General features: G+C 47.1%; 1 protein-coding gene across 1 annotated transcript in view; it reads left to right on the top strand.

Moving 5' to 3' along the window:
* Positions 1-9,663, top strand: part of SPNS2 (SPNS lysolipid transporter 2, sphingosine-1-phosphate) — a 103,206-nt gene extending 93,543 nt beyond the window's left edge. The window contains exon 13 of the mRNA XM_088530100.1: positions 9,616-9,663. The gene's annotated coding sequence lies outside the window, so the exon portion shown is untranslated. The remainder of the gene's footprint in view (positions 1-9,615) is intronic.
* The last annotated feature ends 4,032 nt before the right edge of the window (positions 9,664-13,695 follow it).

Genomic DNA, 13,695 nt, shown 5'->3' with positions numbered 1-13,695 from the left:
TCATTATACACCAGGATCCCTTGCAAGCTGCCTCCGATGCGGAGGGAGAGCAGTTGTCATAAATAATGGCTAACGAAGTAATTTCTCCCAAATCACTTGTGCTGCTCTGCTCCTGGATGCCTCCATTCCCTGGCAGAAATGCTTAAAAATGCTTAAACCCCCCTGCTGGGCGCCAGGGCCGTCGGCCGGCTCCTGCCTAGGTGAGAGGATTCCTGCTTCCCCGTGCGCAGGGCTTGGAAACGCGCTTGGCCGCAAGGAGTCGAGGAAGCTGCAGGAACCGCGGGCGCCAGGGCCCTGCCAGCAGTCGAGGCCCTTGGTCACCAGCAGGTCGGGGCGCAGCAGGCAGGTGTCACAGACCTCTCCAAAGAGCTAATGTGGGAGCAGAGGTGTGGAACGCTGCCCGCTGCAGCCCGCTCTGCCCGTGGAGACGGAGCTTTCCCGCCTTGAATCCCGGGTCCTGCGTTTCCTCCTTACGTTTTCTTTCTTTCTTTCTTTGCTGCGTTCTGCTTGGGCATTTGCTTAGAGATCATTTCTTCTTCCAGGCAGTGCAGACCATCAGGATAACACCCTCTCTTTCCTGCAAGACTTCCTCCAGTTTCCACTGTGCTTCCTTTCAAAACCACCATTTACAAGCTTTATTCTGATGCCTTGTGGAGTTTTGGTGCTGTTTTTATCATTGCCATTCTAGCCCTATTTTGTGGGTTACATTTTTAGCACTTTTGCACTCACAGAGATGCCCCCTCTCACTGAAAGTGCAATCAGAGAAATTTCTTCATAAAGTAGCTCTTTAAAAAGTCCTGTTTCTTCTGTAAGTACTTTCACACTGCTCCAGGATGTAGGCGTAGCAGAGCAAGACATAGTAACTCATAATAATTTCTGATGCCATTTTTAAAATACAGATTTAATCCCACCCTTCCAAAGTATGTGAGAGAGAAGTGTTAGGAGATGATTTCTGTAAGAGCTCTTTTGAAAGAACTAGGGTATCAATTTTGTTGGCGTTGGTACTGCTCACCTACAATTCCTGTTGTAATTTCAGGGCACTGTTGCAGGTCCTTTCCTGTTCTGTACTGCTGTGCTGGAGGGTCAGAGCAGGGATTTTTTTCTTTCCAAACACAGCTGCAATCCATGCTGTATTTTTCTTATTTGCTTCATGAAAATTTATAAGACTTGACTTAGAGTTGGAGGTAAATCCTCTGGAAGTCAGTGTCTACCAGGGAAAGATTAGACTGGCTGTAGCAGAGCCCTTCAGGAAAGGATCAGAAACGTAACAATATCCCTCTTACTCTAGCTCTAGCACTGATAATTAATATTTTTTAGGTAATTGCTGATCTTATATACCCGAAAGCTTGAGATTTTCTGCTCTTTCCCGTACTCTCTGAGAGGTATAAAGCAATGCCCTCCGTTTGTTACTGCTCGGTCTCTCTCTGTTTGCTGGATATTTTCCTGAATTTACAGCAATGCAGATGAGGCAGCAGGATGCAACTGCAGCATAATTCCATGGTGTGGGCACAAACAGGAATAAATAACTGCACTGGGGCAGCTGGTCAAAACAAAAGAATACAGGTATTTAACTAGCTAGCACTTAGACACCTGAAAGCATAAATGTTTTGCCTATGTTAAGACTAGTAAAGAATCAAGCAACAGCTCTAATAGGTTTTCCCTTCCTCCTAGAAATTAAAATTAATCATTTAATAAGAAAAAGATTTTTACTCTTAACGTCTTTGTCAGGTGTGGAGCAGATTAGCTAGCTGAGTAGCAACGGTGATTAACATTTTATTTTAAAAGTGGTTGGTACAAACACAAGAAAGAGAATGTTCTTATATTGCAGATTAGATGGTGCAGGACCCAGAAGGAGCAATTGTTAGTCCATACACCTCTCCTGCTGCCTTAAACATGGCACATCTGCAAATTACATTACAGGAAAAATGAGAATAATCCATTTTCAGACTCTGTCTTCTGCTGCACATTGGGCTTATTTTTAGCCTTTTCTAGAACTAGATATAAAATGATCTCCCAGTTCTTCTATTGCAGCAATTTGAAAGTGTCTGACCTTATTTTTACTTTGCAGATTCTATTATGTGGGGCAGGGGAAGGACTTGCCGAGCTGCCAGCCCTCCTTTCTCTGATGTTTCTGTGGCAGAAGTTAGAAACAGAACAGACCCGGGAGATGACCCGTGTTGCTGCCAGCACAGGACAGGCTCCCCTCACTAATGGTGGCACAGATATTAAGTTGATATGCTAGACTGATATGACATGTTCCATTTGGGTGGTTTGTGTTGCTGAAAAGAACATTTCTTCTATGAAATACCTTAGGAAGAACTTGTTAGTGTCGTTTTCTTCTTCTTTTGAGAAGTCAGATGCTTATTTTGGAGTGATGTTTCAGTGATGCATTGAAACAGAGATCCAGTTTGAGGGTTTTAGAGCCAGCTACCTGAGTTAATCTAACTATCTATTAATCTAACTGCAGCTTCTAAAAAGGGATATTTGAGGAACAGTTACTGATATTGCTCATATTGCTCCTTCCAGTATTCTGTTATTAATGGGAAATGACACGATTGCATTGCTTGTTTTTTTTTACTTTACCAACGAACAATAATAAAATACTTTCTATAGTGATAAAGACTCTCAGTGCCTTCTAGCCTAGATAGGATACCCTTGACCTTTGAAGGCAAAGAGTCCAGATTAGGACACACAGATTCTGTGATGAAGGAAGAAGAAAGTCAAGGAACATTTTGGGGAAATTAGAGAACGATGTGATAACCATATAGAGGCCGCAGATGGAATAAGGTTAGAGTATCAAATGGTTTGCGTGAAATGAAAAGTCTGGGAACGTGAAGAGGTCATGACAGTGCAGGTAGTTTCATTATTGGTGGAAAAGATGGCTTGTAAGGCTATTTTTTCACCCACTTATAAGCATTTTTTTTTGCTCCATAAATGCAGCTGGCATATATAAGAATGTAAAGACTGGGGATTGGCTGAACTTCTAGTGCTAAGTTGCTTCCCTCAATGGGAGCTGCTGGTTTTGTGCAGATGGAAAAATCATTCCCATGTCTCCAAACGCCTGCGTTGCTCTGTCCCCGCAGTGGACCCGCACGTTTCCTGCAGGCTACGTAGGAAGGTGTCCCGGGTCAGGACGGCTGCTCCCAAGACGCGCTGAGCCGAAGCGCAGTCCTTCCCCAGGCCGAATGCCGGCCGAGCTGGAAGTTCCCTGCTCGGGGTGGCTGCTGGCAGCAGCTTTGCTGAAGCACAGGCAGCGGGACGGGAGGCAGCTGGGGCTGGCAGAGCTCCTGCTAGCTGCAAGCTGGGGCTGGGGGCAGAGCTTCGTGCTTCTCCGAGCCCAGGTGCCATGGGGAGAGGGAAACAAGATCCCTAGACCCTTCCTCGCTACTTGAGTGCTGTCTTACAGCAAGAAGAGATTTTCTCTTTGGGCCTGGAACTACAGAAAGGCAAAACTTGTTTGTCCTAGAAAAGCTAACAAGATCAGGAGCTTCTTGGAAGCCTAGTGCCATCTTGCTGTGACCTGCAGGAAGATGGATGTTATCCCTAAAATGCCCATCTTCTGGAAAAGAGGATTAAAAGCGCAATAACCTTTTGGTGAAAAGAGCACTTAAATCATATGCTCACACCAAATTCAATATGATGCATTGTCATTGCAAAGGACAGTTCTTGGCATGCAAAGACTTTCTGCAGCAGAAGATATTTTAAACTCATGCTAGGAGAGTTTCTTTGCTAGGGGCACAGGCACAGCGAAGACATCTGACCAGATCCCATGCAGGTGGCTGGAGGCACTGAGCAGAGGCAGCTCTCCAAGCCCCAAACCCTTCCTGACACAAGGAAATTTAAGAACAAATCATGAAAAACTCAACATGATCAGTCCATTTCTGGAGCCTGTCACTGTTACAGAATATATTATGAAAGTGTTTACTTTTACCAGCAGTAGATGACCTGTTCATGTGGAGAATCACATGCACGTATTCAGGACAACAATTTTAATAATAAACGAATTCACACTTAGCATAACAGAAGTCAGTGGCCTGGGATGCTCTGGGTCTGGCCTCTGGTTGGCAAGGCGGGTTTTGCACAAGCTGTGGTCGTGGGTACGTTGACATAATTCAGCCATGCCTGGGGCCCTGCCCCACATGGCATCTTTTAGTGAAACGGGGCCAAAACGGTTGGCTTATTGCTCCCACCGCTCCTGAAGGGAATCCCCTGTGCTCTGCCTTGGCTGTTCCTAAAGACACTGCCAGGCCATTCCCACATGCCGGATGGGCCTGCCTGGACGGTTACAGGGCAGCCAGATGAAAGGACATTCCCTGAACCTGGAATTGCAGAGGTTGGTGAAGAGAGAGCTATGTCCCGGGGAGGTTATTTTGGAAGGTAGCAAATACATTTCTAATCTAGTGGCGTCAGGAGGTTCTACACGTGTTTTTGTTTTGTCAGTTTACACAGATCAAGTCTGGTTTTATAGTAATGTTTTATCTCCTTCCCCATGAAATCACATCAAGAAAAAAGCAAGACCCTCTACCTCCTCTTTCCCCCATCACTTCAATGGACATGAGAGTACGATGTTAACCGCATCACCCCTAGCATTGAAACCCCCATCACCTTACTGCTGAGACGTTATTATCTGGCAAAACCACGCAGGGACGTACGCGGGGACAGACTCGGGGGCAAGTTCTGCGGCACCCAGAGCCACGCAGCGTGGGCAGCCTCTCCCAGCGACCACGGTGGAGCAGCAAAGCTCTGGCTGTATCTCCAGGCATCGTCTCCCTCCGCGTCCTCGATGCCCAGCGGGTGCCGTTAGCTCTCATCTTCAGAGCTGTTGGGCTGCCTGGGCTATCATTCATTTCCATTATGCCAGTTTTCTCCTCTACCAAGATCTATGAAAGAGGGAACATGGAAAGTGATCTATGTTTCTCCTCTCCAGGCAAATATGCTCAGCGCCTGGGTTAGATCCATAGTCAGAAAACCCTCAGAGTCTGCACGGCTTTGAGGGACTATACTGAAAGATGAGGGAAAAATGCATTTGTTTTGCATGGTCGTTGTATTCCGTTTACTAAATCCACTGATGTGCAGGAAGAAAAGGGAATTTAAGCCAATTCCGTGCAGCTGTTGGAGAAACTCTGAGCACCAGCACGAAGCTGCATGGGGCTGTCCCCCCTGGATAGAGCAGGTCCCCAGAGGAAGGGACCTCGGTGCCAATGGCTGCACCCAAATGTGTCCTGGCTGAGCTTGGTTTGGAGGGGTTTTTGTTTGTGCGTGTGCATCTATGGATATATATATATATATTTTAACATGAGCCCCAGACTTTCTCTCTGGGTAGAAATGAATAAGCATTAGCAGCCAGCAGAGCTACATTAAGCACTGGTTTACCACACACCACTGCCTCGTTAACAATTCTTAGCACTGTGCTTAGTGTCATTTCTCATTAGCAACCGGACCTCGGCCTCGTCACGCAGCCCCTGCGCGCGGGCAGCTGGATGAGGCTGTCACGATGCATCAGGAAGTTCAGTGCTTAGATTATTTTTAGCTGTGCCAGTCCTGCCCCTGCACCACACTTAGGGATCTTTCTAGGTTGATGTATTATTATTGCTCACCTTTCCTGCACCTTCACTCATCATTTTAAGCTGCAGCATGCTAGAAGACTTTTGAATCAAAGCACTGACATTCAGTGAAGGGGTGTGCAGTAATGCACATCATTAATCTTGTGTGTCTTGTCCCCAGGTTACTGACTTAATGATAAAATAGCTTGAGCTCAGGTAAAACGTGATACGTTCTCTGGAAGCAATCTTTAATTTGGCTCTTCTTATACCCTGCTTAGGAGGTAAGCTGTTGTATTAAGGTCAAAGGCTCTGCAGCTCTTTCTTTTGGAAGGAGAAATGGTCCTTTGCATTGGAGGACAGTAACAGCTAGCACACTTAGGTCCTGCATTGCTTGATTAAAAAAAAAAAAAAAAAAAAAAACAAGCAATGAAAGGTTTACAGTGTGCATACTTGAAGTGAGCCTCTGCCATGCGGGTTTAGCTCTGGTGAGGTGTCTGGTGAAGGGATGGAGCCAGTGTGTTACACACGGAGATGTGTTAGAGAGCCACTCTGCAGTAGGTAAGACAGCTGGGTTTGGCTTCGGCCGTGACCACATATCATAGTAACAGAAAGTAGAATATCCATGTAGATATCCATATAGATGACTTTGAGGTGTTTCAGGGCAGCAGTCCTTCCATGACATCAGGCCCACGTGCACGGCCTCCTTAGCATTGGGCATGACTAGGTGAGACTTAGTGCATTTAATAGTTTGGCTGATTCAAGGGCTTAAAGGAACTGTGACAAATGCAACTTTGAATCCCTTCATAGTGAAATATTGGTGAAAAAAGCACTAGGTTTGGTGTAGATTGACACAGAAGATGACTTCTGAAGGTTGGTGATTTGTGTTTTTAATGCAGTATTTCCTTGTCCGTTGTCACTTGTTTGTTTTGCTGGCAGGCCAACCACACTGAGCTTTACATCCTCTTGGAGCTGACTGTGTTTATGAGTGTGTTGACAGTATCCAGACACCGGTGGGAAATATGTGTGGGCTGGTCTGTAAACTGGTGTCCACTCCCCTCCTTCATTCTACCAAAATGTTCACGTGTCTTGGCAAGAGGCATGAGCAGGGATTTACTTAATGCAAGTGATCCTGGCAGCAGCAAGGTGGTGGATGGAGGGAAGCACCTGCTTTTGTAACCTCTCCCCGCTTCTGAGTCGCAGCTGGTGAGCAAGGAGGTGGTGACTGTGCAGAGGGAAGATTTTTTCTGGCCTAAGCCCACTGCAGGCTCCTCTGCCCTAGAGAATTTCCCTCTCTTCCTTCCAGCTTCAAGTGCATGAGTGCTCTTCAAAGTGCCAGGGAGACCACAGTGACAGCATGATCTCTACCCGGTGGGCCTGGCTTTGTGTCCATCTAAAGCTCAAGAAAGCCAAGATGAAAGGAGGCCGCAGCTCTCCAAAGCTGTAACTGTTCGGTCAGGTGCCTGCAGGGATAGAGTGATAGCAACAGCGTGAGCAAACCCCTTGTGCAGGAAACCTCCTGTGCTCATTTATCAACCCCTAAACCTCACTGCGGCGTCCAGAGCGCACACAGGTGTGCAGCGATGTCCTGGGGCTCTCCTCCCTGCGCAGGTCTGTCCAGGCAGCAGGTCCTGAGGAGCATCAGCAGCCAGGCTGGGCTGCTTCTGTTAACCCTCCTCCTGCTGAACTTGGTCATCAAAATTTGGCTGTCGATGAAAGCAATGTTTATTCCAAGCAGTATCTGGGAAAATCTAAACAAAGGACTCCGCTGAAGGATGCCGTTAGAAGCTGTTACGCTGCTGTCCCCTCCTAAAGCTCCACTCCAAGTGGATAATTTATGGCATATTGCCCAGTATCAGAAACACAAGCCTCTGAGCGCAGTGAAGGCAGGAGAAGGATCCGCAATCCCCTGCAGCCCAGCACCCTCACTGCTGAGCGCTCCGGCAATTCCGGCAGGGAGGTATTTGTACAGACCCCACTGAAGGATTTTATTCCTGATCATAGAAATTAAATGATGTGAATTACAACAGGCTGGAGAAAAAGCGAGCATCATTTCCTAAAATGCTTCCTTTACCATGTTACCAAAGCCAGAGTCCAACTTGTTTAGACAGAGCGAAAACAGAGTCTTTGGAAATCTGCATGATACTAAAATATTTCTATTTAATTAATGTATGAAATTTAATGTTGGCTTTGGGACCAGTTAGCCTGCAAGGGAGAGGGCGTCTGGAGAACGACTGTGCACAGTTCCTAAAGCGAGAAACGTCCTGGCCACCCGTCCCATACCCTACACTGGCCTTTTTTCTTAGGTAATTTTTGCTGGCTGAGGTGTTGGGAAATTAGATGCTTTTTACATACTATAAATATTTAACAGCATTAGAGCATGTAGTTTAATATTAAACAGCCAGCTTTATAAATACTTCAGAATTAGAGATGCTGTCATGTTACATGGAGATGGTTTGATAGGATCTAGGAGAAATACTTGGGCTTGACAGGGGAGGAAGTGGTGGAGCGAGGAGGAGTCGGCCTCGTCCTTAACTGCCAGAGAAGGTCTCAAATAATGAAGGCAATTGGGGCAGCTCCTGCTCTGGAGAGGCAGTTTGGATACATTTCCTGCCCCTCAGGAAATAACAGAGCGGTTCCCACCCTGTGCTCTTCAAGGAATGAAAACATTCCCAATCTTGAGAAAACACTGCAGACAAAACAGAACAATTTAGGACCCAGGGCTTAGTCAGCAAATGTCCCCAAATGGGAAGCGCAACCTATTCAGTGGGGGATTATCGTTATTAGAAAGGCAAGTGGCACTTCAATGGGGGCTTAGATGCGCTTGAGCCCTTTTAGCTTAAGTCTGTGCATGACAATTCACCAGCCAGGAGAATCTAAAATGTATTATTAGCATTTTTGCTTAAAAAAAGAAAAAAAAATCCTCACTGACCTCCTGCCACCTGTAGGCTGAGCCTCAGTGCAAGGCAGAGGCTCTGCTGTTAAGCACACTGAAACCTGCCCTACCTGAAATCTGGGAGACTATTTTAGGTCTCTCTTTTGTTCACTGTGTTTCCACGTGAACCCTTAGGTCTGTTTTCCCCTGCAGTCTCCTCTACACTTTTGAGGATTAGTTGCTCTAGGCCACCTTTCCCATCTGCCAAAGGGATAGAAGGCAAAAGTTGAGAGAAATGGGTTAAAATGAAAAGAACAAACAACTCTGATGACTTGGGAGAACATAAGTACTTGTGTGGGAGGTAGATTTTATTCCACAGCAGCCTGCACACTAAGTAAGAGAGGAAGCAAAGTCTTCTGTGTCTTCACAATTCATCTGTCAGCAATGTAGGTGGCTGCTCTGCATTTAGGATAATGCAGTGGCAAAACTAACATTTTCTGTGTGTGTTCTGCAGCCTGTAAAAATTTGCAATGAGTAACTTGTTAAGGGGCATTACTTTCAAACAACATTACTGAGCACTCAAACAGCTGGGGTTTTAGTATCCCGTGATGGCTTTGTAAAATATCATAGCTTACTTCCTACCTCTAAAGTTGCCTATAGCATCACGAGGTAATGTGTTTTATATTGGTGATGTATTTGGATATTTAAAGCGTGGTTAAAATGTTCAATAGAAGGTGATGTCCAGCGGAGAGGTAGACACTGCAGAGGAGCTGTTTGAGTGTATCCCGCGGCCGCAGGCCAGCGCGCCGCAGCCTCCCAACGTTGCGGCCGGAGCCGCAGCGAGCCCTCATGTGCTGCGAGGGGACAAACTGCTTTCTGCTCGATTTAGACATTATCGGTGGTGGCTGGTCACGTTTCTGCCGGTGACGCAGTGCAAGAGCTGCCGTACGTGTGGCCCTGCTTGCTGGAAGGTGCCTCTGGGGCCTCCTGTGAGCGAGCGTCAGCAGCGAGACGTGGCCTCTCGCAACGCCGGGACCCGGTCAGCCCTGCTGCAGAGGGGCTGCAGCTCTAGATTACTGTGCAGGGCAGGTGCTAACTGCTGAGCAGCAGGAAGATGGATTTAGTGGGCTGGGAGTGTTTTAGGAGCTGTTTTCTTGGCTAATTGCTGACTCTCATGGCGCTCTTCTTTCCCTCCACCAGGGTGAATCATCTCGTGATACCGCCGGCCTCCGTGAAAGTGTGAGACGGTGAGTGCCCCGAAGCAGCGGCCGCTGCTCGTCCCGGGGGCTCAGGAGCAGTAAACGCTGGGGTTGGGGGTGGAGGGTCTCCTTCCTTCACGCTGGGGCAGAACTGGAGGCTCCCAGTCTCAGAGCTTTGCAGTGAGGGAGCTGGCATCCCTACACAAGGGCCAGACTGGACACGACTCTTCATGCTGCAGGTTGGTGCCAGCTGGAGCCAGCTCATTTTTTGGCTGTCAGTGTTGCTGTCCTCCCTAGACGGGCGTTAATTTTGGGTGCACTGCTATGCAACCCTTTCTTTGCTCATGGAGTGCACAAGGTTGGCCTTGCACAGCCGCACCACTGCACCCCATGCCCAGGCAGCAGTAAAGCAAGGTCAGGGAGAGCAGGACGCCGGTGTCCTTTGTTGCACCGAGTTTCCTCCAGGAAAATGGCAACCTCTACCTACCCCAGGTGTAACCCCTCGCTGCCCCTATCGACTTGAAGAGCAGTAGTTATGCTGGTCTAAAGCCAGAATTCAGATGTTCTCTCAAAGTACCTTACATATGTAACACCAGCTGCTGCTTTACCCTTGGCCCAACATCTGCTCCTTAGCCCACAACATTCCCAACATCCTCCAAAGCGAAGCCTTTCTGCTGGAAAACACGCTCCGCAAGTGCACGCTGTGAGGATTGTCACCACTGCAGTCCTTGATCCAGGGTGAGAGTCCGAGGCCTCCGCAGCGAGCCGAAGGGAGAGCCCTTCTCCCGCTGCCCTCCTGCTCCTCCCTGGGCGCCTGCAGTTCAGATGAGCAGCAGCAATAGCAGCGATTCAAAAACACTGCCCAGCATTTACTGTAGCCAACATTAATTAAAGCAAGTTTCTGAAGAGGGGATTTCTTTCCCATAAATTAAACGCACTGAAAGACTAATCATAAACTCAGAACTCGGTAACACGTTCAAGAACGGCCTTTTGGGGGAAGTGATTTAATACAATTTCAAGTACAGCAGATATGTTATTTCCACAGAGGGGAATATATTATGGTGTAGGTTAAGGGTGTAACAGGCCAGCCTGTACCTTGTAGTTGTCGAGCTGGGTGTATACTCACACACTGTCATTTATCAGCAGCTTTTACCCAAAGTTGTGGGAATTTGGGTTTTTTTTTGGTGGTGGTGGTGTTTTGTTTTTGTTGTTTTTTTTTTTAATGTCTAGGAGGAAATATTAGATGATGTTGCTGAGATTCACCTTTTAACTGAACATGGATGATGTTGCTGAGATTCACCTTTTAACTGAACATGTGATTCTGAGCACTTGTAGATTTTTCCATTCTAGTTTTTTTTTTTTTTTTTTTTTTCTCTTTTGGTCCAGTTTTATATAAGAGGGAAACCAGGTCATCCATTTAGGGAATTTTTCCATAACCCAGCAGTTACTGATTTTTAAGGTCAGGGACAGCTTCCTGTATAACATGGAACAGTGAACCTCTCGCAGGAAATCCTGCAGCAAGAGATTCGGGAATCTACAACCCCGAGGAAAGCTGCTGGCCACGTAGATACTCCACAGCACACAGAGTTTTGGAAATGGCAATTTAGGACTAGGCGGATGGAGAGGGGGAAGGCAGGGTCTGTGGCTGCTGCTCTCCAGACATCTTTACTCAGATTTGCATCATTTGCAAATACAGAGAGATCTTTTCTTGGATAGGGAGGTACCATTTTCCTTTCCCTGCTAATTTTTATATGATAGTTTCCTTGATAGCTGTCCTGATTATATTTCATACAGTTTCTTGGTAATTTGACACATCTCTAGGGACCTGTTTGAGTTTGGTGAGTAATCTGAAGATGGTCACTGGAAAAGCATCTTCCTTGATTATCCCCCAGTGAAAACAGCACATTCAGGGGGGATGCAGAGAATCTAAGGAAGTGATTTTATCAGCTGGAAAGCAAAAAACAAATCAAACAAACAACAACAATAACAACAAGAAAAAAAAAAAAACAGTGTTCTCCCTTCTCTTCGTTCTTGATTTGCTAAGGGCTACTAGCAGGTAATTAATAGAAGTGTTTCAGTTAGCACCTGAGGCTCAGACCACTGCCCCAGCACTTACTTCTGTGGAGCTGCTAATAGTAATCTCCCTCTTCTTTGGTGAACTGAAGAGGTTAAAAACAGTCTGGGAGAACATAACGCTGTTAGACGCTCGGCTGTTCCACCGCACAGCACAAGCAGTTGTACCTGCTGCTAGGCGGTTCCTGGCACTGCGCCCTTGACCACCACCTTCTCTTCTCGTTTGCAGTCACCAATGAAGGAAACCACCTGTGGAGTCCTGCTCCCACCACCACGCCAATCTCAAGCTCGAAGCCCTTCCTTACTGGAAATGGGTGGACCCTCTGGCTCCGCAGCACCCTGGAAGGGTTATCCAGCGCCAACCCAACGGCGCCGCTCCAGCCCGCGGGATCAGGTGCCAGGAGACGAGTGGGGCGGTCTGGCACGCGGCGTGCCCTGAGCATAAGGACGGTCCCAGGTTCCTCGCTGGCCCCACAACGTGCTCCCCACGTGAGTGACTGTAGATTGTGTATACGGTTTTAGCTGTAGCCAGTGAAGTATGCACTGCTTACAGGGCAACTTCCGTCCTATTCCATGCTGCTGTTCTGCCAGCATTCCCGCACCCAGAGACTGCACTAGTTGGGGACCTTTTCTGTACATCACTTTTTCTTTAACACTGAAGGTTCAAGTCAATTTTTTTTAATTTAAACGTGTCATAAGATGCTTTATCTCTACTGAAGATACTAGATATCAGATATCTCTCTCTCTCTCTCTCTATATATATATATATAATTAGATAAACAATTTTTATTTAAACATTGGAAATCTGGAGCTGCCTGTGCAACCATACCAGGCATAAATACATCCACAATCTCTTCATCTCAGTGCCCTGATATCGGGCACCATCGGAGAGGTTGCAGCAGATGACAACTTGTCACCTGAGGTTGAATGGGGCAGAGGAGAGAGTTTTGCTGCACTGGGTTTGCTGGCTGTTGTTACAGAAAAACCCAGAAAGACCTTGGACAGAAATACCTAGGAGCTCCATACACTAAATCAGCATTGCCTGGGAGGTTCACAGGTTTTTAAAATACCCAAATCTATGTGGCTGAATGGCTTTACCCAGGGCCTGGTGTTGTAGTCCTGTCGTGCCAATGACGACATGCTTTGTTTACATGCATATCATGTTACCCGTGTTGGACGTGCTGATTCTCCCTCCGTCAGTATTTTCAAAGCAGATGGCTGATACCCTACAGGAACTGCTCCCTTCGGGACCATAGGTAGCTTTTAATGCACACACGGTTTTAATGCACACACATTGGGGTGTCTGTTGTAGTCACTTTTATCTTAACGAAGATGCATTCGAGATCTTTAATATGTGAAGCCAGTGTCTGAACGTCTTTAGATACAGAGTAGGTGAGTCTGTAGAGCAGCCAGTGCCATTTCACAGGAGTCTTGTTTCCTGCATGCGACCTCTGCAAGCCAAATTTGCACAGCATCGCGTGAAGCTGTGATGGTTTGGGGAAGGAAGGAGAGCAGAGGCCCTGGAGAGAGAGCCGGGCTCACTGGGTTGGTGATCCCCACGGCTAATTTCTGTTCAGGACATTTTCTGCGTAGCTGCTTCCCTGCAGCTTGGCAGGCACCTCTAAGGGGTCAATGTACCTCCCTTGCACTCAGTCTAATAAAGAGGCCATGGCTGGGGCAAATAGGATCAGATCAGAGAAGGAAATGCCAACCAAGACCGGATAGGCTACAATAAGTCAGAAAGGTGGCTGTCCTGAAAGTGGCATAGAAGGTGCTGTTAGTAAACGGCCATTCACGTCCAGGACATGCAGTGATCTGCAGTGCAGGGCTGTAGCAGGTGGTGAGTAGATGTACCATGTACCAACAGCCTGGCCAGCATGCACTGCAGCAGCCAGTCTCTGCTGAAATACATGTGTGTTTGCAGCGGCTCCTGTAAAATGTAACTGTTTTTTTCCCTATGGAACTCCTTAGGACTCTTCTGCAAAGGCTGTGCTGTGACCTAGTGTCC

The sequence above is a fragment of the Tinamus guttatus genome, unplaced genomic scaffold (genome assembly GCF_059628265.1).
Source record: "Tinamus guttatus ecotype Peru unplaced genomic scaffold, ASM5962826v1 Tinamus_guttatus_pri_ptg000356l, whole genome shotgun sequence".
In the NCBI taxonomy this organism is placed as follows: domain Eukaryota; kingdom Metazoa; phylum Chordata; class Aves; order Tinamiformes; family Tinamidae; genus Tinamus; species Tinamus guttatus.
Note: the sequence above shows the minus strand (reverse complement) of the source record. Positions and strands in the feature narration are given on the sequence as shown.